This window comes from Macrobrachium rosenbergii, chromosome 9 (assembly GCF_040412425.1).
Source record: "Macrobrachium rosenbergii isolate ZJJX-2024 chromosome 9, ASM4041242v1, whole genome shotgun sequence".
In the NCBI taxonomy this organism is placed as follows: domain Eukaryota; kingdom Metazoa; phylum Arthropoda; class Malacostraca; order Decapoda; family Palaemonidae; genus Macrobrachium; species Macrobrachium rosenbergii.
In genome coordinates, this window is record NC_089749.1 from 14,477,443 (window position 1) to 14,495,140 (window position 17,698).

Consider the following 17,698-nt stretch of genomic DNA (forward strand, 5'->3'; position numbering starts at 1 on the left):
TAATACAATTAAAGGGTAATTTATAATTTATCGCTAATTGGTGTATTGTCAGTTTAACTTTTTGGTGTATCAAGGTCATTTATTTATGAATTAATTGGCAGGAAATGAGTTTGGACTACGATGTGCGAGGTTCCGGCAATTGTGGATAAATTGAAAGGATTAAGTAGGGGAGGAAAATAATGGAGTACAAGAAGGGAAACCGTGAACACAGTTAAGGACCATGAAGGATTGAGCCCACGCGTGAAAGCGGAGGAAAACAGATTGCTGGGAGACCTGGGTAGTGTGGGAGACCACGTCCCGTTAGAAACAGAAGGATACCTGAATTAATCTCGTTTTACTGAGAATTAATATTGAGTTGCACTGATGAAAGAATTAACTAGAGCACCAGGTTATATGAATTCTCATTCATATGGAATAGTCTTAATATGCATCCGCAGATCATTTTGTGTTTATTTATCCTTTTGTTCTCGTAGTATTCTATGAAGGAAAGCTTACCCACAATGATTGTTCTAGGGTCTTAAATTTGTATGCTGTCTGTCCCCCCTAACCACTGAAGTAAAAAACAAGAGTTGTATGTGATCGTTAGAAATATAAAGTAATAAGCACAGTTTACTTTTAAAATCCTTTAATTAGTTAAAACTTCCCGACATGACCGCTCTTCGAGTAAAGTGTCCTACTTTACATATCCATGTAAACTGCACCGGAGCTAGGTTCCAAGTCTCACTCAGCTTTTCTCGCAAAAACTACTCTCCACCTTCACTCTATGATGGTGGCTTCTGCAACTTTCTCTCCCCTTCGCCACTCAGATTCTCTAAAAACTCAGCGTTAACTGCTTCAGATCTCTAGTGTTTCTCTTGCGTTAACTGCTTCAGATCTCTAGTGTTTCTCTTGAACTCTGCTTTTGTCGTCTTCAACCTCATCTGCTTTGCTTCTCTCAGCTGGCGAGTGATGCTCTCTTTTGCTCAACTTTGGCTTCCACAGCTTCATCTGCTTGACCACTTTCTCAGCTCTGGAGTTTTCCCTGGTACAACGAACTATGCTCAGCTTCATAACTAATGACACTTTAACTGCAACTGGACATGCCTCTCAGCTCTAGGAGTTCATGTGTACAACAAACGATGGTTGAACTGAAACAAAACGCGGTTTATGAAACCATTTTAAATTTTTCATGAACCATAGCATTTCTACGTTCATTTCATTACACAGAAAATATATGGCATATTAATTTTAACCTAATACCCAAAAAGCAAATATCCTACATTTGAATTCCAACAATAAAGCCAGTCCACTGAATACAGAAACTCGCAGCTCTAGGATATAAAGGCAATGCCGGGTAAAATTTTAAGTGAATTCTGATTGCAATGAATAAAATGTCACCAAAATTACTTAACCAAAATGCATTCTTTATTGAATAAGAACCTACTATTAACGTCCTGTTCTGGAATATCAGACTATAAGCACTGACATTCAATTCAAGACTATACACTGACATTCAATTCAATTTTTAATTCCAACAATGTGGAGAAAAAAAAACTAAGATTTGCTGTTTGAGCAACTCTGGGAATTTCAATGTAAAATATCTGGAAAATTTCACTCCTATAATGTCACTGCATATTAACCAAATCACTGAAATTAATCTATCATTTTAATGTCACTGCATATTAACCAAATCACTGAAATTAATCTATCATTTCAAGTATTAACTGTAATCAGTTTATCACTTTAATTGGACCAATGTCGGAATTCTATTCACAAAACTTTAATTGACCAACGTTTCAGAATTCCATCTAAAAACTTAATGGACCAATGCTTCAGAATTCTATCTACAAGTTTACCTGTAGCCATTAAATTTTGTTCATCCAGCTGTGTAGCAGTCATTTCTTGGTATAATGTTAAATGACGTACTCTCAAAATGTATCCATTACCAGAAGTGACATGACCGATGTAGAAGTACAAGAAGAGTCTACCAACATACTTGTCCTGTAAGCAGATATTTGTCAGAAGTCTGGACCGAGTTAATTTTTAAATAGTAAACGCATTTGAGAACTTTTAAAGCTTTACAGAGCATTGATTAAGTAAAATTAAACACTATAGAGCCAAACTGTAACAAGTGGTTTGTAGGAATAAAACCTTTCTAAGGAAGGACTAATTGTAAGAAGAAACCTTAACCCACGTTTGCATCCGATAAGAGAGTTATCAATTAGGTTTAAGCTAGTTTTCATTACGTCAAGATGGAAACAACTACTGTAAGTGTTTACCTCGGTCTGAAAATCAATTTAACTTAACTTATAATTCAAAACATTAACTAAAGATTCTGCATGTCAAACTCAAGTAGGCAATTTATACTTCAGTGCTTTTTGCTCATACATAGCCAAATTGCGCAAAAAAAAACCGAACATATAAATTATACAAGTACAAAGTGACAAGGACCAACCCATTTTTGTGTAACCTTCAGATGACACCAGCAGCTGTTTCATACTATTCAACGTTATATTTATATTCCTTGAGTAATCAGGTTGTGGCATCTTCAGCAAAGATTGACACATCAGCCAGATCCTCCATCTGCAAAAAAGATCAAAAGTGACTCAATGTTCATTCACCACCTATATAATGCATCATCTAATCTACGGTCATCTGGTATTAAAAGATTGGCTATGGTACTGGCTCTGAACGTTCTTTGTCTAAATTCTTATAAACTGATCGGCCTCCTGTTACCAAGTTCAAAGTTTTGAAAGGATTAAGTCACTCATTAAAATATGAACTTTAAAAGGCAAAACCTTTAGTGGATTTAAATTTACTTAGGTTACCTTAACCCAATTAAATTATTTCTCTTTCAAGGTAATGAAAGAAACTTAACATGAAACTTTTAATTTCAGTGAATATTAAACGAAAGTCAACTAATACCATTTACAAGTTACGTTTCTGTACTTTCTTTTAGTTTAAGGAATCTCTCCATAATACGTCAGATGCAGTTTAACTTCACAAACTTATGGGACAAGATGAGTGGTACCCTTGTGAACCCAACTTTTAAGTTTATCAAAATCGAAAAAAGTTACCTGGAATCCAAGTGATCGCACATTCACTGAAAAATATTTTAAACAAATTTTACATAACCAAAACTAGGCTGTTACATTTGTCATCGATATTATGGTAGTTAAGATTTTCCATTACTGGTTTTTATCTTCAGTGCCCATTGCAAAAGTAACCTGTCAACAAAGGCTGCCAGAATAAGTGGGTAAACGTATGCCATGAAAACTACACTTCGATGGGCTTTAAAATACTGATTTTACCATCTTCAGTATATACTCAAGTACCTTTCTGACATCTAAAACTCCTATTATGGGGAAGTAAGGCAAGAATCTATACTATCAGTTTGTAATGCAAATCTATTCTGCATAATTTACTTTGGCTTTATAAAGCTAAGGTTACTCACCGACCAGAAAATATAAAAGTTAACCAATAACAGCAGTCCATACATGGGTAATGACTTTCCTCGATAGTTTGTGAAATCAAATATACAGTTCAATTATGCGGACTTCAAAACAAGTGCAATATTCAGGACTGGAGCATGTTACCCAAAACCGCACACTATGGCCTTTTCCGTATTTACGCCTTGTAGTCAAGTGTAACTATAATAGGTCCAAGTGGAGAGCGATGCCAAGGTCGACGGCAAATCGCCACAATTGGAGAACACACCCACCTTCCAGATGTAACTAAACAAGATGCAATAGAGGCGTTAAAAATGAAGGCGAAATAAGGAAAAGTGCAAATTTTTAATATCGAAACGGTGACACTACGGTTAGATTTAAGGGAAAAAACTAAAAAGTGTTACTATTAAACAGGGTGGATTATCGTATATATGAACGGTTAGTTTATAATTGCCAACGTTATTCGTTAAACCTTTACTAACCCCATACTTTAAAAAAACTGATGATATTCTCTTAATAAACCTATGAGTATCTAGTTCAAACAATGACCCGACTGATATTACAAGAAAAATTACAGAACATTTGGTACGTAGGTTTTTAAGCTGTATGGCATCATGTGCAGATATTAAGAGAGTAAACTTTATAGCAACAGTTGATCCGAAGTAACAAATTACAGGAATTAAATATCAAAATGTCTTTCAAGCTTTCAGAATCCAAAACACGGCAACACTAAAAAGGCTAGGCCAAGTTAAAGACAAACACCTAGATAAATGCACAACACAAACTTACTCAACACTCAATAAGACATACAAGTTCTCAACTAAATTCAAGCTGCTGTGTACGTACAATATATTTGTTCCTGTAAAACTGAATGGTTTCGGTATTTGGTTTATACCATTTTAAAAATCTAAAAAAATTTAGCAACTGCCTTTTTGAAGTACATAACTCAAAATTGAATTCTTAATATTCTTTATTTAGAAATTCCTATCCCAGAACAAGAAACATGCCTATAGCTCACGTCTGAACTATGAAGACTACAGTTGACACCCTTTCAGGGTGAAATGTTTATTGGCTGAACTTGTCACACGTCTGTACAGCCTGTTGGCTCAGGTTAAAAGCATTCACACCGTGAGATCAAGGGAAAAACTAAATTCTCGTACTTCAAGTCAAGCAAGCTATGAGTACTGCAGGCTGCGATTCATCTACTAACATTTTGTATATCCACGGTGCTAAACTGCAATAATTACCGTGTTTAATATGTATGCATACAACAGTGTAGGGCGGGAAACTACAGGCTTACTTCTCTATGCCAAGATATCTAAAATAAGCTATACTTCAAAAACTTCGCAGCAAGGAGTGAATGAATAAGCTTTTAGAAACCTTTTTGAAATTATTGAATAATGAATTGTGTAATTCTCACTGGACAGCAACCTAACGTATTTTTCTAGCTTTTATCAAACGAATAATGTGGGCTCAAGCGGAAACAAACAAAACACTCCTTTAAGGGGAAGAAAAACCTTGGAAAAACAAGCAGGTAAAACTGAAGGCATGGAAGTAAAGACAAGCCCTGAACCATAACCCGATTATTACCCATTTCTAAAATGAAATAACATAGTGCTGCTGTTGTAAAGATAAAGCCTATAGGAATTGTGGTACTGTCGAAGGAAAAAAGGAAGTCAAGTTTAATATATTATGGCTAAGGCTTGAGCACAATTTATAAACATCCTAAGCACTGAGTATTGATAATTTTATTATCATTGCTCTGTTCATCTTAACTCACTTGTGGGAGTCTCTGGCCATCTTGATATTCTTACCACTAGTGAAGTCAAACACTTGATCTGCAGTTTTTCTTCCCTGCAATTCTCAAACTCTTCTTAACCTGTCTGTAGTCCCCACTATTTCACTCACTGAAATAGTCTCTCTAATTCCTAGGGACTGAATTACTCCAGACATCCAAATTTGGAGCATGTTCATACTTTATCCTGAAAAAAAAATAACTGCCCAGGAATTTGCCCCGAATATTCATATCACCATTCTACTTCAATTCAGTGTTATTTTAACAACATTTAACGAACGATAGCCGGTTCAAACAACTACCAATTTAATTAACCTCACTTATGTAGTTCACTCTAGCAGCTTCCGATATATCTAAAACCAACAAACGAAACTTTAAAACATTTAAATTTATTGGCATGAAAATAGTAACAACACTACTTTCTAACTATAACCTTTACAAATGCTTACGAAGATTGAAACTATATAAAAAAACTAATAAAACTTTAGTTTACCCAATGAAGCAAGAATTACGTGATTTCTGAGCACGGAACAAATGGTTCAGTTATCAGACAACCAGTCACATGTAAACAAGACCATTCGAAAAAGACCACAAAATTTTATTCGGCAGGTTGTCCACGAAATTACAACAAAATTATGCTATTCAAATACCTAAATTTAACACCACTGGCGGACTAAATGAACCCCAAAAATAAAGGATCACTTCAGTAAGGACACTTGACTTTATTATTGCACTCAAAATCGTTAACACACTGGTTGTGCAAGGTTCTCTCAGGGAAAGCTTAACTTTATACAGTTAGCTCCCGCCCACTCTACAAAAATTTGTCAAAGTTAAATTTAACTTCATTCTAGACCACAGTGAAACATCCTGTACCAAATTCTACGCAAGTAATAGTTATCAAATTCAGTACTAAGTGACCAGTGTAAAGAAGCCTTTAACAATTTTTCATTACCAATAACAGTATGATCGTAAAACTAGTTTAGAGTGCTCAAGAATAAAAATTTGAAAACATTGTGATTTAACGGTTATGGTTATAATCCCTAAGCATCACCAAATTGCCTATTATCGTAGTAATCAGACCCGCAAACAAAATATCCTATAGTTAATCCAAGAACTCGATTATCCTCACTATTTAAAACTGTTTAATTTTAAAATTCGAAATCCATCAAAAATAGAAATTTCGTAATATAAGGAAAAGTTTCTCTGGTTCTGACGGCTTAAAAAAAGAAATCCTTATTCTGCTAAAAATGTGTAAAAACCCTAGTTTGAATAAGGAAGGGTTGTCCAGTGTTTGAAACTTTAAAGTCTAAGTACACTGCCTTCCCAGAAACTTATTCAAAACCGCTGTTTTAGGAGTTAACGTAGATATTAAAATGAGATTCCTAACACCGTTCTTAGAAACCAAAATCGGATCAAAATCGCTCGCCAAACTGAGCAGCTTACCAGCGTTTAAGAAAAAAATTATCCAATAAGAGGAAAAAAGTTAACCCTTGCGCTACCTAGAAATTTATAAGCTGTCTACTCAGGCCAAGGCCAGCACTACAGCTTCAGATATTACCTCCATTATGCACCACAGAAGTAGCACGTTCTCGCACAGGTGACAGCTTGGCTAAAATTTGTTTTATTCATTCTAGCACTATGAAATCCTATGACCCACGCTCACTCCTAAGTTCGAGGATAAGATTTATTCTAGGTTCGCAAAACCACAGATCAAGTGATTGCCACCCCAATGAAATGTTATTCCAACCGAAGTTCATAAAATTAGAGGCTATATGCCTTATCATAAAATTTCTATTTGGACTCTCGCCTCCAACCCAAACATCTGTTGTAAGCTACATTACTACTTAACCGAAATTACCAGAGTAAAATTTGAAACCACAGAAAAATTCAAAACAAGATTGTAAAACTTCGAGGCTAAGTCCGATTTAATGAGCTTTTCATGTCAAAAACCACCTCCACAAGGATTAGACATTACCACGTTAAAGCGCTTAAGAATAATCAGGCACGCATCCAAGAAAGAAATACGGAAAAGGTCCCATCATCAGCATTAAATAAAACCACGGTACTAAAAAAAAAAAAAAAAAAAAAAAATCGTCCCTTCAAAAACACTTACATTGGAATCGCACAGAAGATTCGTTGCTATTTCTTATTCACAAGGCCTGTAAAATGCCACCTATGAAACAATGTATTCAAAAATAACCTTAATCGTTTTCATCCTTTTCAAAGTAACGGTCTTCACCAAATTTCAACCAATCAAGGCGTCGACGTCAAACGCGCTCGCTGATTGGGCGAAAACAAACGAGGAATTGTAAATAATACAATTTCATTTCCAGCAGACGTTACGTCACAGCAAATAACGCAGAGACATCTGTTGGTGGCAAAAGCGCCCAAGAGAGACGGTGCGTTGACTTGTGAAATTTCAAAGCTTGTATGAATTTTCAAAACATCCGATCAACTGCATGGTCATAATAAAGTTCCCTTACATTTTAAAAACCGCTGATGTAATTGAAATGTGAAAGATGTTTTACTGATGTATTCTCATCTACAGGAAGAATATGGCTTACAAGCAGTATGCCAGCGATGAATATAATGAAAAGTTAAACCAAAATGGCCTTTTCCTAGATAATCTGATTTTACCGGAATTACGAATCACGTCATACATCTCTAATAAGATACATTCAGAATTAAATTCAGAATTTAACTGGCAAGCATCGGGACAAAAATATTATTATGCCATTTATCTTTTTTCATGGCAGAATTTTATTTTGATAATTCTCAATAAATTAGTCAGTTATTGAAAGTGACCTTTCCAATAAATATTCGTGTATTTAGATATTCATCTCTGAACCTTATTTGATAAGGTAATGGTGACTTAGTCTTAAGATTACCATTACCAAGATTCAGGAACAATAACCCTTTCAAGAGATTTCTTACATTCAGCTCGTGTATAAGGTCTATCTTATTACCAAATATTTCCTTTAAAATTTGATGCGAAAAAAACTGTAACAATTGAGTGTACCTTTTTTTTATTATCATTCCTTCGTACTTTTATTTTTTGAATGTGGAATTCTCGTACTTTCCTTGTGTTCCATTCATTACTTGCGTCATCTCGGTCTCTTCACCATGTTCGCTTTCAAGTTCTACTTTTTTATTTATTAGTAAAATCAACGAGAAGGACAAACAGCAGAGGTGACATAACATTTCCTGCAGTAAACTAGAATAAATGGAAAAACCTATTAAAGGAAACCTCATTAGTTTTATACGACCAGTATTTATGTTTAGCTCTCTTTACTTCGCTCCATTTTTCAAACAAGCTATGAAACCTACACGATTCTATGCAAATGGTTCAGCACAATAGAGTGAAAGGCGGCTAGCAATTACGTCAAGATATTCATTATTAAGAGAAAGCCTGATCATATTTGAAAAGAACAGCTAGTGGAAGCCACTTGGTTTATAAAATACACACTTAATATATATAAACACCTTGTGCTATGTGACCCTCCGTTTTATCATTGTGAAATATGTGCTTGCCCGTAATCAAATATTTCAAAAGTTAGCCATCAAAACATACCCATTTTAGCTTTACCATTCAAAGAAAACGGCTGAATGACGACATTACAAAATTTTAAAACAAAGGATATAAAAATACAAGAACTGCAACTCTACGGTAGTATCTGGCATATCCTGCAGATTGTTCAACGTTGCCTGAAAAACCTATAATATACTTTTTTTTTAGTCATTCGATAAACATTCTAACCATTTTTACAAGCGAGCTATTTCTTTTTAAGCAAAAATTGAAGTAATTCATCAGCAGCAAACTGGTGTTTTTGTCTATAAAATTCATTCTTTCAGGGGTTTCTCCTAACACAGTTGGCAATACATGAAAAATGGCGGCTCCTGAGAAAGAAGAACCATACTGACTACAAAAGTGTGAAATTCCTTATTTTTCTTTTTGCAGACTGTCATCTTTGTTTTTTTTTTTTTTATTTGCCAAAGGTTTTATTCTAGAATCATATTATCAAGAAATACTTTGCAAAAAAATTATTTTTTTTACGTAGCAGAAGCAGAATTTTTGCTTAGATTATTCCGCCTTCGTAGACGCTGGGGTTGGCTGTTCTTGCCCAAAAAAGACCGCGAAGTTTGAATATTACCAGGATCTCAAGAGGATTTCCTTTTCGTTGTATAACGATACGTGGTTTCTCATACAATGAACATCGGGTTTTCTCAAAATTCTGGTGAAAAAAAATTATTATAAGATACCTTTTACAATACCTTTTACAACTTAATGCAGACTCTAAAAGGAACGGTAAAAAAGGTAGAGGCTCTAACACGAAAAGTCACGCTCTCTCTCTCTCTCTTCTATCAAAATATACCGGAAGATGCATTAGCAATTCTCTGGTAGACATCAGAGGTGCCTCACACTGAGGGACCTGGGACAACCCGAACGAACTGTAAGGTCTGTAAGGTAAGGTAAGGATCGATACAGTCTTGATTTATTAAGGAAGCCATTTTGTTGCTAGGCGACGGTCACTATAACGATCATTCGGACAAAATCTTCGCGCTGAGATTTAATTAGGATGAAACGCAACCTCCAAGGAAAAACAACATTTCTGCAAATGTATGACTTGTCAAATCAGCAATCATAGAAATTTATCAGGCTTAAAACTTGAGAAAAAAACCTGCACGATAGTATAATTACCCTACAAAAAGAAAAATTATATATATAAATATATGTGTGTCTTTATATACTGTATACACATACATGAGGACACAACATATATATCAATAATATATATATATATATATATATATATATATATATATATATATATATATAAATTTATATATATATATATATATATATATATATATATATATATATATATATATATATATATATATGTGTGTGTGTGTATATATATATATATACTTATAAGAAATAAATGCGGAGGAGCCAAAATTCTTGCAGTTACCCTGACACTTGAATAGTATTTGGTTTTAGCATTTCGTTTTTCTAAAACCTACTTTTCCTTTTTTTATTTGTTTCTAGTTTATTTGGGGATGCTCAGCATCTCCTCGCTGCCTTTCATTTCAACTGTGTCTTGCTGAGTGGCTGAAGCAACTGGGATGCATTTTTATCTATTAGTTTATCTAAAGCACAACAATTACCTTGTTACGCCTGGTGCTAGCCACATAACCACACTGTTCTCAAATTTTGGGCTGTGTCATCGCCTGTCCTATAGAATTGCGTAATCTTGGTTTTTAGTTCCCTTGTTTAAAAGGAAGCTAAAGTACACTTACTCTTAATGTATACTGTTATCTATTTATTAGATGTATAATGAACTAAACTAAAAAAAAATAATCAACCTAGTTTTAAATAACTGGACTGTATGAAGCACAATATTGTATAATGTACGTAATAATAAAAACGATTTAATAATTGTAATAAAGATATAGCAGTTTTCAAAGGAATTCCTGCAGTTATCACATATATTTGTGGTGATTCCATTCCTGGTACGATGCAATTTTTTTTTTTCGTCTGTCATAAAAATGAAAGGTAGCTTTAAAACCACTCCAGCATCTATCCTAACTTTGCTCAACTTAATGAGATTCCATTACTAAACAAAAATCATGTCAAAGCCTGACTGATTTCGTAAATATACCCCCAGATTCTCTGAAAATTATCAGGCAATAACAAAGGGCTTTTCAGCTCACGGAACTCAGTCTATTCAGTAAGGTGCCCCATGAGCAAAAACAGTGTGAAAGCTTTGAAACCAGTTAGAAAAGAAGTTAAACAGCTTTCAAAAACGACTATGAAACTGAAGGATGTGGTATTTAAAAAGCTGCGAGCTATGACTGACAAGATGAGGAGCAGTGGGTGGAGGCAAGCCGCCCAATTGACTAAATGAGAATAGGAAAGGCAGAAAAAATACGCTGGATTGTTACAGGAAATGACTAACCTAAGCAGCAACAATATCACGAGGAGAGCTCTACACCTTCATTTAACTGCTTACCATCTGAGCTTACAAGGTTGACACTCAGTCCTGGTTTGAACTTCAGCAAAGTTCAAACATCGCCGATGTTGTTCAAAGAAAACGTTCTTCTAAGCCTAACTTCAGTATTATAATAAACAAAACCCCACGTGTAATATTCAATGTAATAAACCAGCTATACATAAGGCCAAGTCGTATACCTACTTATGACACATTAGAGGTTAATGTAACAAACTGCTACCGTTATTACACAAAAGATCAGACGACAACTTCAACTTGCCGGAGGTGTCTGGCATTAACTCGTCTTTGGTTCAACGTTCTATGAAAAACTATAATGTAATTATTCTGTTTTACATAATCCTAAATTCGTCCACCTAACTTTTATCTTCAAATTAATTAATATATTATTAAGAGCGTTTGCCAGAGTGAAATATAAGAGTTTACGTTCAAATAAATGAAGCCTGACAGGGTTTTGCTTATGCGATTTTGGCAATACATAAGAAGGCAGCACCGATTGAGAGGTGCGACCCAGAATGACTGCAGATTTCAGAAATTATATTTTCATATCTTCTTCCGGGCATTGGAAAAGCCCGTTGGTAAAATGATTCTGAAATATTAATATAACCGGTCTTTGAATAAAAGTACTTGCATGCAAAGACATTTGCTGTAATTATCCTTATGTTCAGTTTGATCGTATAAATAATGGAGCTTTTCCTAAGTACAAGGCTAAATGTCAGCATCCAAATGCAATAAAACTAACTTCGTTTCCTATTCCAAAATGGCCCCATTTATCAAGCTGAAAAGACAAAGAAATTAAAAAATTTAATCTTCAGAAAGAATAACGGTCGGACTTATTTTTAAAAGTGCGAATTCAGGTTCTGTGTTGGAAGAGAAGATTAAAGGGAATTAGGATTTTAACATGGAAGAAGCATTTGAAGTCCATCAGTGATAAAAAACAAGATTTTCGTATTTTACTAACTCACACACACACGAATTCTGCAAAGATGGAAGGCCTCTTTTTCAGAAAATAAAAAATATCAACTACAATCAATTCACTGAAAAAAAACAAACATTGAGAAACTAATGAAAATATACAGAGACTAAGAACTGATGTGGACAAAACGTTTAATGGAAAGGACACTTACGAGATAACCACACTATAGAAATTAAATTATAAAACAAACTGTATTTATCTTAATCTTAAAAAAAGACACGTAAACCAGGCGATATATAAATTGCTCACAATAAACCTTTCCGTTGAATATATCTTTGTTTTTTTCCCCTTACCTTAAAACATTAGTTCCTAATTCCCTGTCAAATCCTCCCGCAAGAAATTTCCACAAAGTCGTTCTGACAACATTTTCTTCCTTAACAAAGGAGTTTAAAATCAAAAGCAAACAAACAAGTGGGTTAATCACAAACAGTGACTTCAATAATATCTATAAGACTTTCCTAAATCTTGATTATAATCATAATAAAATATGAATGAGGCGATTCATTCTCACTGGTATGCAACCTAACAAATAGAAATCTCAATAATATTTTTTTTTTCCAACTCTCCTTCGACTTGCGTGTTTATGATACTTATATTCAAAATATGGTGTTACAGATTTACTTTTATTTACAGGAAATTTTAGCAGTTGTAAAGAAACAAACGCTAATGCCCACACTGAAGGAGATTAGAATACACCTAAACCTAACGTTTGACAATTATTATACAACTGGCTATGAAATTTGTGAAAACGAACTTAGCAAGAATTTTGTAAATTCAAATATACATTTCATGCCAGGGATTAAATAACTAAACATCAGCTCAAAATAATCCCCCCCCCCTCTCTCCTCTCTCTCTCTCTCTCTCTCTCTCTCTCTCTCTCTCTCTCTCTCTCTGAGGGACACCGGAACACTGCAAGATTCTTTGCTTTCTTCATTGCAGTCTAAAGTCAGTAAAGTTTCATCACTCGGTTCAAGGTTAAGACTGAGCTAGAACTGGAAAACTTTAATTATCTCTTTCATTCCAAAATAAAACTGGAAAATCACAGAAAATATATATAAATTTGTCCAATTTCAACAAAGGCTTAATTAACCTTGGCCATCTCCCTCAAAGTTAATAAGCGATGCAAAATCTTGAAATATACTGATATACCCTCATACACGTTAAAGGAAGCTTAGAACAGAACATTCGCATATTTCTGTTCATTAGCTTTCCTCGACCTATACAAAAAGCCAGTGGCCAAAAGCAAAAGTCATCACCTCACCATCTCCTCTCTCTCTCTCTCTCTCTCTCTCTCTCTCTCTCTCTCTCTCTCTCTCTCTCTCTTAGTCTTTACGTTAAGCTGTTCAGTCCCTGGTAAGCGACTCTGTTAAACACTTTTATATAACGAATTACACAAAGATTCTCTTCCTATCAAACATCGAACTTATTATAATTTGCGTTGTATGTACAAACGTTGTTAACGAAGCGGATTTAATCAACGTTAGATTTTAACCGTTTCATAGACCATACGTTCACGTAGCTCCAAAACTTTTGCGAGCAAAGCCGGTCATTACCACATAATATGTTGGCTCTCTCCAGGTGGAAAGTGATCAAAGCCATTTCATTTGCATATGATATTACACAGTGCGATTTTTTTCTCATCAATTAAAGAGAAAAATAGATAGTACTTGTAATAATGAAGGGGAAAAATGAGCTGTTTTACGTGTGCCCTTTGTGGATTTGATCTGAAATCGTTTCATAAATATTACAGTGCAATTGTTGAATGCATTATTTCTGAAAATAATTTTTTTTTTGTGAATGTATGATGTAGCGAAATATATATTGTAATTGCGCACTTGCATTTACATAGAAACACGTGCACACACATGTAGATGTATAAATAAATGAATACACCAGTACCATAAAAAAATTATAACATAATAAAAGGTCGGAATGGCTTACAGCTGTTACTAACAGAAAAATAAATATACTGTTTGCTTGAAAATGTCATACTCACACACACACACATATATATATATATGTGTGCGTGTTTGTGAGTACTCAAATATCAAACACCACTGGAAAAAATGAAAACAGCTATAAATCCTGACCGGTGTCGCCTATATTGGTAACTAAGCCATCTTCAGGACAGTCTTCTGAAGGTTGCTTAGTTAGCAATAAAGCAGACACCTGTCAAGGTTTACAAACGTTTTTCAATTTTTTCCGGTGGCGTTTGATAACTAAAATCACGTGAAAGAGTGATTATAAGCATATATATGTGTACGTTTGTATGTATGCATTTATTTATGTATTTTATACTTGCATAATATCCAGAAATATGTGATAAATACTTCTTGAATCAAGTAAGAAAATAAACCTTTCGAATTCGCCTTCTCGCAAGGTCTCGAGCATGGTCTCGAGCGCGAACTTGCGCAGACTGTACCACTGGACCTCGTTAGATTATATAACACATTATAGTTAAAATCGCTGGTAGGTTGTGACCTAATTATGAAATAACCTTCCTAATCACGTAGCCAGATCTAGATTTTTTTATTTTTTAAAGTTCTTGTTTGGAATTCTCTTTTATGGATCATTCTTTATTTCTGTATATATCTCATTTCTTACTGAACTGCTTTCCCAAATGGAATCCTTGCCACGTAGCATTCTTCTTTTCCGACAAAGTTTGTGTGTGCGTGTGTCCGTTTGTCTCTTGAAGAGTCTACGCTTTAACGAGTGCAAAGCCAAAAAATTAAATTTACTTGATGAAAAGAATATTAATGTCAAGATCATAAGTCACCGTTCCTGACAAAGGTGAGAGAGAGAGAGAGAGAGAGAGAGAGAGAGAGAGAGAGAGAGAGAGAGAGAGAGAGAGAATATTTTCATGGCATAGGGTGAAAGCTGCACTGTCTTTTTGCAGGAAGGATGCAAATTTATAGTTTTTCACACAGAGAGAGAGAGAGAGAGAGAGAGAGAGAGAGAGAGAGAGAGAGAGAAGAGAGAGAGAGAGGAGAAATACACTTAAAGAAAGAGCAAGAAGTAGAAGTTATATCGCCTCTGACTGACACAGACACACTGACAAGCAGACGCCGAAGCTTCAAAGCAAAAGCAAGCAAATCCCACAATTCCCATCAAAGACGAACGACTGAGTAAGAGTTCCGAGTTCAGTTTCCCTGGAACCTGAGCATTCTTTTCGCTCGACGCTTGAACAAAGGTTCAAGAGACTGTGGAGTTAAAAAAAGAATTCTTGATTGCCCGCCTTTCGCACACGCAGACAAATGGCACGCGTTCTGAGTTACAATAGGAATACTTGAGAGACAAAGTGCGAGGAGATAGGAATCTCTCTCTCTCTCTCTCTCTCTCTCTCTCTCTCTCTCTCTCTCTCTCTATGGTCTTGTAGCGAATGTCAGGGCCCTTACGGCTCTCAGCCATGTAGAGCTGTGTGAAGCGCTGTTTATTCCAACATGATTGCCCTTCTTGAGGTAAAAAATATCTACAAAGTATCTATATTATATAAGTTCTATAAAAAGAGCTGTAATATATTAGAAAATTTACACCTTACCTCTGAAAAGGTTTTGCTTTTTGATACAAAAAAAAAAAAAAATACATACTACATTTTATACAGCAGTCAATTACATGTAAAGTCTAATATCATCAAGTGTCATTATTATCAAGAGGAAAAGCTGCAGGTACAGTTTAATGGTCCTAAGCTGAAAAGGGCATTTATTCCAATATATTTTGGATCATTGTCATATCCGTAGCCATTTTCATTTGCTTAATTGTTTTCTATTTTAAGTTTGTTATCGGAGTTAATTACATCTTATATATATATATATATATATAAATATATATATATATATATATATATATATATATATATATATATATACATATATATACATATATATATATATACACATATATATATATATATATATATATATATATATATATATATATATATATATATATATATACACACACACAAAAAATTACTCTCTTTTATTCCTCATGCCAAGTGCCATTTCCCATCTGTTATTGGCCTGATAAGAACGTGAGCGGTGCTTAACCTCGACAGAAGGACTAGTTGACCTTCACATAAAAAAAATAGAATTACTTTTGCATGATACAACCAGACAAATAAATGCCCAAATGGTCAATTGTGTTCTACCCTAAGAGGGTCGTTCATATTTTTAATCATTCTAAATAACCTCTGAGAGCATATTCCATCGCCACGAGGACAACCCATTAGACTGAAATCATTTCATTTCAGCCCTATACAATAAGAGACGTAATTTTTCGTGATTTACCAACTGCAAGAGAAAACTATATTTCATTTAATGACAAGCATTTTATCGTAATAATTTTGTTTTCCAAGTCAACCACATTTAGATTTTTAAGAGTGACTGTCGATTATCATCGTGGTTGCGACGCCAGTTTAGGCATCATAGAAATAAACAGTTTTACAAAGTGAATGACGTCGTAAACTTCCACATCGGCATAAAAATTTGTTTTATGTAGGAGCTACAGGCCTAGTAGTGACGTCCCTAAATTGGATTAGAACTCCCGAGCCTATTTTAAGATAAGGAAGCCTAATAGGTTCTCTCTCTCTCTCTCTCTCTCTCTCTCTCTCTCTCTCTCTCTTCTCTCTCTCTCTCTCTTTCAGCTTCTAAATATGGTTAGGGCTACTGTGACGGAAAGGAAAGTGTTTATTTGGCTCAAAGTCTTCCCTCTCTATGGTGATAGGAAGCTAGGGACACACTCTCTCTCTCTCTCTCTCTCTCTCTCTCTCTCTCTCGCGAATTTATCTTAATTAGGCCATCTCAAAGGCGCTGATAACGACTTTCCTTATTACGTCAGTCCATCAGTGTCAATAATGAATCTGTCAATATTATGAAACGTTACGAAGTTCACTTCACGTCCTAAAACTCAAAAATGGTTTAGGGTAAAGGACTCATATAGCTTCTAAGATTAGGTCGGCGGAGAAATAGCGAAAGATTTACGACAATGGATATTGTAGCGAGATGTGCAGAATGGAGTAAAATTCCCGTAGGCTTTACCAAAGGTAATTGTTCAAAAATAATAATGCTATAATTTAATTTAAAAAATAAAAAGCTTTATTTCTTCTCTGTTTATCTCAGTCACCTTCACGTCATCTTCTCTCTACAAACTTCATTTATCTTCAGATCCAAACGAATCTTATTCCATCCAATTCATTCGTCAGTCAACTTAATCTAACTCATTTACATGATATTCGTAATGAAGTTAGGTTCAGTCACAATACATAAAAGTTCGAGTTTGATTAAGATTTTCAGGAATAGGATTATTAATTTAATTAACGTCTTCGACATCATATTCACCGCTGCTCCCCCCCCCTTTAGCTTAATTCCTTAATCCTATCTTAATTTACAGGATACTACAAAATAGCAAATCCTTCCAAGAAATTACAGTGCCATACTATTAACTCTGAAGCTTATTTGCAGATTATACGCTCACTATAGCTAACCTCACT

The 17,698-nt window shown here is 34.7% G+C and overlaps 1 long non-coding RNA gene across 3 annotated transcripts in view; it reads right to left on the reverse strand.

The window, feature by feature from the left end:
- Positions 1–507: 507 nt before the first annotated feature.
- The window catches only part of LOC136842047 (uncharacterized), a 109,473-nt gene continuing 92,282 nt past the window's right edge, over positions 508–17,698 (reverse strand). The window contains exons 1-4 of one of the 3 annotated variants that reach the window (XR_010854156.1): positions 7,337–7,482; positions 2,435–2,562; positions 1,836–1,980; positions 508–1,127 (exon numbers count right to left, since the gene is read on the reverse strand). This is a non-coding gene — a long non-coding RNA (uncharacterized lncRNA). Of the gene's footprint in view, positions 1,128–1,835; positions 1,981–2,434; positions 2,563–5,208; positions 5,254–7,336; positions 7,483–17,698 lie in introns of those variants that run through there. The other 2 variants (XR_010854158.1, XR_010854157.1) reach the window with 2 other exon arrangements.